The sequence below is a fragment of the Palaemon carinicauda genome, chromosome 14 (genome assembly GCF_036898095.1).
Source record: "Palaemon carinicauda isolate YSFRI2023 chromosome 14, ASM3689809v2, whole genome shotgun sequence".
Taxonomy (NCBI): Eukaryota; Metazoa; Arthropoda; class Malacostraca; order Decapoda; family Palaemonidae; genus Palaemon; species Palaemon carinicauda.
The window spans coordinates 125,805,828-125,811,948 of NC_090738.1; the positions used below are offsets into that span (position 1 = coordinate 125,805,828).

The window sequence follows — 6,121 nt, forward strand, 5'->3', positions numbered from 1 at the left end:
CATGCACAGAGATATCATGTGTATATATAAATTATAGATACACGCAGTTATATATATATATATATATATATATATATATATATATATATATATATAATGTGTCACAAAACAAATAAGAATAATATAGATTTGCTTATCCATTTATGTATTTCCAAATTTAGGCCTTCATAATCCTGGCCGTCTCCAGCATAATCATGGCCAACCCAGGAGGCTACGGACATGGACATGGTCATGGTCACGGTGATGGAGGACACGGCAAAGGAGGAAAACACGGATACGGGGTGAGAAAGATTCCATTTTTTTTTTTAATGAAATCTTCCGATCATGAGATAAAAAGCGTATGAAAAGTTACACCAGGGAATATAAACTCTAGTAAAATGGGGGTACACTGAGGCACAATATTGTTTACTTATTTCCTTTCCTCACTGGGCTATTTTCCCAGTTCGAGCCTTGGGGTTATAGCATCCTGCTTTTCCAACTAGGGTTGTAGCTTAGCAAGTAATATTAATAATAACAACAATAATAATATTATTGCTATTATTATTGCTAGTTAAGCTACAATCCTATAGTCAATTTCTTTTAATGAGGCGCATTTGCACCGACTCGCAGGGGTGCCCTTTTAGTTCGGAAAAGTTTCCTGATCGCTGATTGGTTAGAATGATCTTGTCCAACCAATCGGCGATCAGGAAACTTTTCCGAGCTAAAAGCGCATCGCTGCGAGTCGGTGCAAATCTGCCTCGCTAAAAAAATTGACTATAGTTGGAAAAGCAAGATGCTATAAGCCCAAGGGCTCCAACAGGAAAAAATAGCCCAGTGAGGAAAGGAAATAAGGAAATAAATAAACGACATAAGAAGTAATGAAAACTAAACTAAAATATTTTCAAAACATTAACAGCATCGAAATAATAACAATAATAATAATAATAATAATAATAATAATAATAATTATGATAATAACATTTTCTTTAATCTTTTGCCAGGAGCCCTTGCCTTACTATTACGGGTACCACGTAAGCGGCGACTACAAAGGACCACATTTCCATCAGGAGGAAAAGTCCGACGGAAAAGCCGTCCATGGTTCATACACCGTTGCTCTCCCCGATGGTCGGAAGCAACATGTAAGTTACATTTATAAACTCTAAAAGAAGCAATGATACAATACACTATCAAATTAAAGTAATAATAATAATCACCATCATCATTTATATATATATATAAATATATATATATATATATATGTATATATATAAATATATATATATATATATATATATATATATATATATATACACACACACACATAAATATATATATATATATATATATATATATATATATATATATATATATATATATATTTCCGGTTACTAGGCCACTACAGAGCAAATCCCTCTGTTATATCCTTCCAATTGCATATATTTATGGTCCTTCTAAGCTAGTTTATACCCGAAAATTTTCTTAGTTCGTCAATCCATCGTCTTCTCTTCCCTACCCTGGTTCATTTGCAATCACTAGAAATCCACTCTGCTATTCGTAATGTTCATATATCATCTGTTATTCTCATGTGAAACCTATAAAAAGCTTCACACGTGCATTTCATACGCGCACATTTTCTTAGTTCGTCAATCCATCGTCTTCTCTCCCTTCCCCTGGTTCCTTTGCAATCTCTAGGAACCCATTCTGTTATTCTTAATGTCCATCTATTATCTGTCATTTTCATTATATGTCCTGCCAATGTGAAACTTTTTATGCCAGTTTACACACGCATATTTTCCTAGTTCATTAATCCAACGTCTCCTCTTCCTTTCCCTGCTTCTTTAGCAATCTCTAAGGACCCATACTGTTATTCCTAATATCCTTCTTTTATCTGTCAATCTCATTATATATCCTCCCTAATTGAAACTTTTTATGCCACTTTACAACCGCATATTTTCTTAGTTCGTCAATCCATCGTCTTCTCTTCCTTCCCCTGCTTCTTCATTATTCATAATGTCCATCTATTATCTGCCTATCATTATATGTCCTGGCCATGTGAATGTAATAATAACTAATATAGATTTTTATTAAAATTACTCTAAAGTCTGTTCAGTGAATATATGTAAATTAATTTGTTATACCATCAGGTGAAATATTCAGCCGATCACTACAAAGGCTTCGTGGCCCACGTCAGCTACAAAGGAAAGGCTCAACATCCATCCTATTACGGACCTGCCGTCGTTTTCGACCACAAGGGAGGATACCACTAACCCAATAGAATATTTGTTTTGAAAATATTCCTGTTACCATTTTGTCCTTCACCTGTATTAAAAAAATTGTGTATATAAACTATACAAGTAAAATGCATTTTTTCATTCATAACCCATTGCGGAAGATTGAAAGTACTATGGTGATTTGAGTTAAAGAAGAAAAAGTCCTTGAAAGAACAATGAAAATATGTTTTGAAAATATTCCTGTTACCATTTTGTCCTTCACCTAAATTAAAAAAAAATTGTGTATATAAACTATACAAGTAAAATGCATTTTTTCATTCATAACCCATTACGGAAGATTGAAAGAAGTATGGAAATTTGAGTTTACGAGGAAAAGGTTTTTGAAAGAACTATGAAAATATATTTTGAAAATATTCCTGTTACCATTTGTTCTTCACCTGTATTAAAAAAAAATTGTGTATATAAACTATACAAGTAAAATGCATTTTTTTTTTCATTCATTACCCATTACGGAAGATTGAAAGAGCTATGGAAATTTGAGTTAAAGAGGAAAAAGTCCTTGAAAGAACTATGAAAATTTATGTTTACGAGGACAAAATAATTGAAACAGTGGAAATTTCAGTTTAACATTAAAAATACTTGAAAAAGTATGGAAATTTGAGTTGCAGGTAAAAAATACATTGAAAATATCGTTATAGGTGACGAGAAAACGAGGAATATTATGTAATATCTGTTATTACAGTTCATAATACTATTATCATTCAATTGTAGGTCAGTGAAAGGTCGGCAAAAACATTTCCTTTCACCAATATGGGATGGGAAAATCATAAAAAAAAAATATCACCAGCTAACTGACTGTGTTATATTCTTTTAAAAGAACGTTTGATTATATGATGTCTGGAAAGGGTATGCGTCGGTAAGTGACATTAGAAAAACTATATTTTTTTTATGCATAAAAAAGGATTGACCTTAATTTTCTATTCGATAAAATAATTAAACATAAATTTATAATTTTCTCTTTTCCTTTACCATTTTCTAAGAAAAAAAAAAATATTGACTAATGGAACACCTACTAGACCACCACTCCCCTACAAACTATTAGTAATTGTAAACGATATTTACATATTTTTTTTTTTTATCTCGGTAAATGCAGCAATTATAGCCTAACCCTAAAGTTAAACATTCTCCTAAAACCAACCTAGTTTTCTCCTTTGGTCCTTATATAGTTTCAAGTTTAATTTTTATAACCTAACCCCGAATTTCAATATTATCCTAAAACCACATTAATTTTCTCCTTGGGTCCTTATATGCTTCCAAGTTTCAAGTTTGATTTTTAAAATCGATCAAGATTTCTACTTATTCTTCCCCTTGATTTATAGTCAAGATAGGGCTTACTGAACCCTTCTAAACCAAATCTGGTTTAAAAGAACATACTTTACAATTACCAACTTAATTATCTTCTATTCTGCCATACCTATGCAGACAACAACATTTCAACAGGATGACTCAATGAAGTGAAGTGTTCTTCCCTCTAATTGATCATAATATATACTAAACAAAAAATTAAATGTTACACAATGTCCGTTGGGTAACTAAAGAACACAGGCGTCTGTACCATGAATCTCTAAAAGAACATATAATATTCTACCAAGTTGCAAAATTTTCTCTCTCCCTATCAAAAGTATTTCAGAATATTCATTACAAAAATAATGGAACCCACTAATACTATATGACTGAGTGCTTCCACTATGAAGCCAACATTCAATATTCAACGTAAAATGCCTTAGAGATCCTTACAAGAATGATATTCAAACATATCGTATGTGTCAAAATAGATATTAATTATCATACTTAGAGTGAGAATTAAAATGTGTGGTGTGTGTTAATTATAAAAACAGAAATATTTAACTGAAATAAAGAAATTTACACTCAATTCTTTACTGAGTAACCTCCAGAATGTATATCATAAGAACCAGGATATTCACATTATTGATAGTAATCAGTTTTGATGTATATCTCTCTCTCTCTCTCTCTCTCTCTCTCTCTCTCTCTCTCTCTCTCTCTCTCTCTCTCTCTCTCCATGAGTGAGCAAAACCACACTAAATTCGAATGTACGATATATGATTATGTAAGAATGAATAAATATTAAATATATTTCTATTGATGTGACCCACTGAATGATTTTAATAAATCCGCAAAGATTTTTTATAACTTAAATAAACTTTCCACTCAAAATGTTTCAGAATATGAATGTGTAAAAAAATATTGTGGATTGTAATAACAAACTACAGCTACCCTTCAACTAATTCCGAGAAGAGAAAAGTCTTCAGGATTCTAGTTAGAAAATAAAAATCTGAATAAAAACGCTCTTTTCTATCAATATTTTTCTTTATATTTTTGTAAATCCGAAATTTTTTCTTATCTCTCCCTTTCACTTTTTTTCCTCTTCCATGTTATTTTCCGCAACTGTTATGCTATTGTTTTTTTTACCTTTCACCTCAAAAATCCAAAATCTTACGTAAGGTTAAAAAAAAATGAAAAAAAAAAAAATTCTCTAACAGGTTTTGAAACCACCTGAATATTTTGGCCATTCAAAAATTACGTTAAAAAATAAGCGCTGAATGTTCCAATTTCGGGATGACAGGTTAAATCTACTGCATTTGCGACTGGTATTTTGAATTTTAAAACTTCGAAATATGGGTGAATCATTTCTATGCAGATCTGGAATCTAAATTGTTAACATCGTATCACATTTATATATCTTTCTTTCACGAATGAAATTTAGGGTCTAAATTAATAAAAATAATTGAATGAACTGACTAAATCCATAGAGGATTTATTGGCTAGATACATCAAAGGCGTATGAAGCGCGAAGTGGGAGATGATGAATGGAGAAGTATTGAATTAAAAGATCAAGATAGAGACGACTGGCCAAATCTAACCGAGGCCCTTTGCGTCAATAAGCGTAGGAGATGATGTTGATGAATTGAATGAACATAATTTAACATTAAAAACGCGAAAACAGTTAAACTTTTAGTCATAAAATACTGTTGAATAGTTCAATACTGTTCGTTACATGTGACCTGGTGAATCTGCCTCCTAAATATAATCTATATCACATAAAAACGTTATACTAATTCTACACTTCTAGTTTTTATTTTTGGTGTTATTCACAATAAGTAGCAATTTATAATGATTTATGGAATGCTAGGCCCAGGTTGAAACATACACATTAAATGGGGTCTCAATGAAAGTGACTAATTCCTTGTACTTCATTCCACACATAAATATTGACTCAAACTCCTTTCCCAAATCTTTCAAAACATAAACACGAATTCATAGTTAGTTCTTCAAAAGAGGCTTGGCAAAAACTGTCACATATCTATAAAACAATTCATCTTCAGAGTGCCTGAATTCAACTAACATTACTGGAAGATGATTTAAAACTGAAATTGTCAGGGAAGTGTCCAATCTCAAACATATTTTCGAGTATAAGGTTTAAAGGCTGCTCATGAATGGCAGAGCCAAGGGGCAGCGGCACTGCCGTAGCTAGCAAGACAATGCCCTAGATATTGACCATGTATATAATCAGCGCCCAAGACCTTCTCCATCCAAGCTAGTACCAGGAGGATCAAGGCAATGGCAGCTGAGGACTCAACAGATAGACTTATAGGCTCCCTCAAACCACCCTTCCTTAGCTCACAAGGATGGTGAGGTTGCAGAAACTATAGAGACTATCGAGCTTAAACGGGACTCGAACCCCAGTCTGTTAACAGCCAGGCAGGGATGATTCCAATAAGCCTTTGGAAAGGAATGAGGAATGGAATGACGAGATTTTCGGAATGGAATGACGTGATTTTTGGAATGAAATGAAGAATGGAGTGACGTGATTTTTGGAATGGAATGAGGAA

At 32.5% G+C, this 6,121-nt stretch overlaps 1 pseudogene; it reads left to right on the plus strand.

Annotated features, from left to right (window-relative positions):
* The first annotated feature begins 143 nt into the window (after window positions 1-143).
* Window positions 144-2,246, plus strand: LOC137653347 (adult-specific cuticular protein ACP-20-like; annotated as a pseudogene).
* Window positions 2,247-6,121: the final 3,875 nt, after the last annotated feature.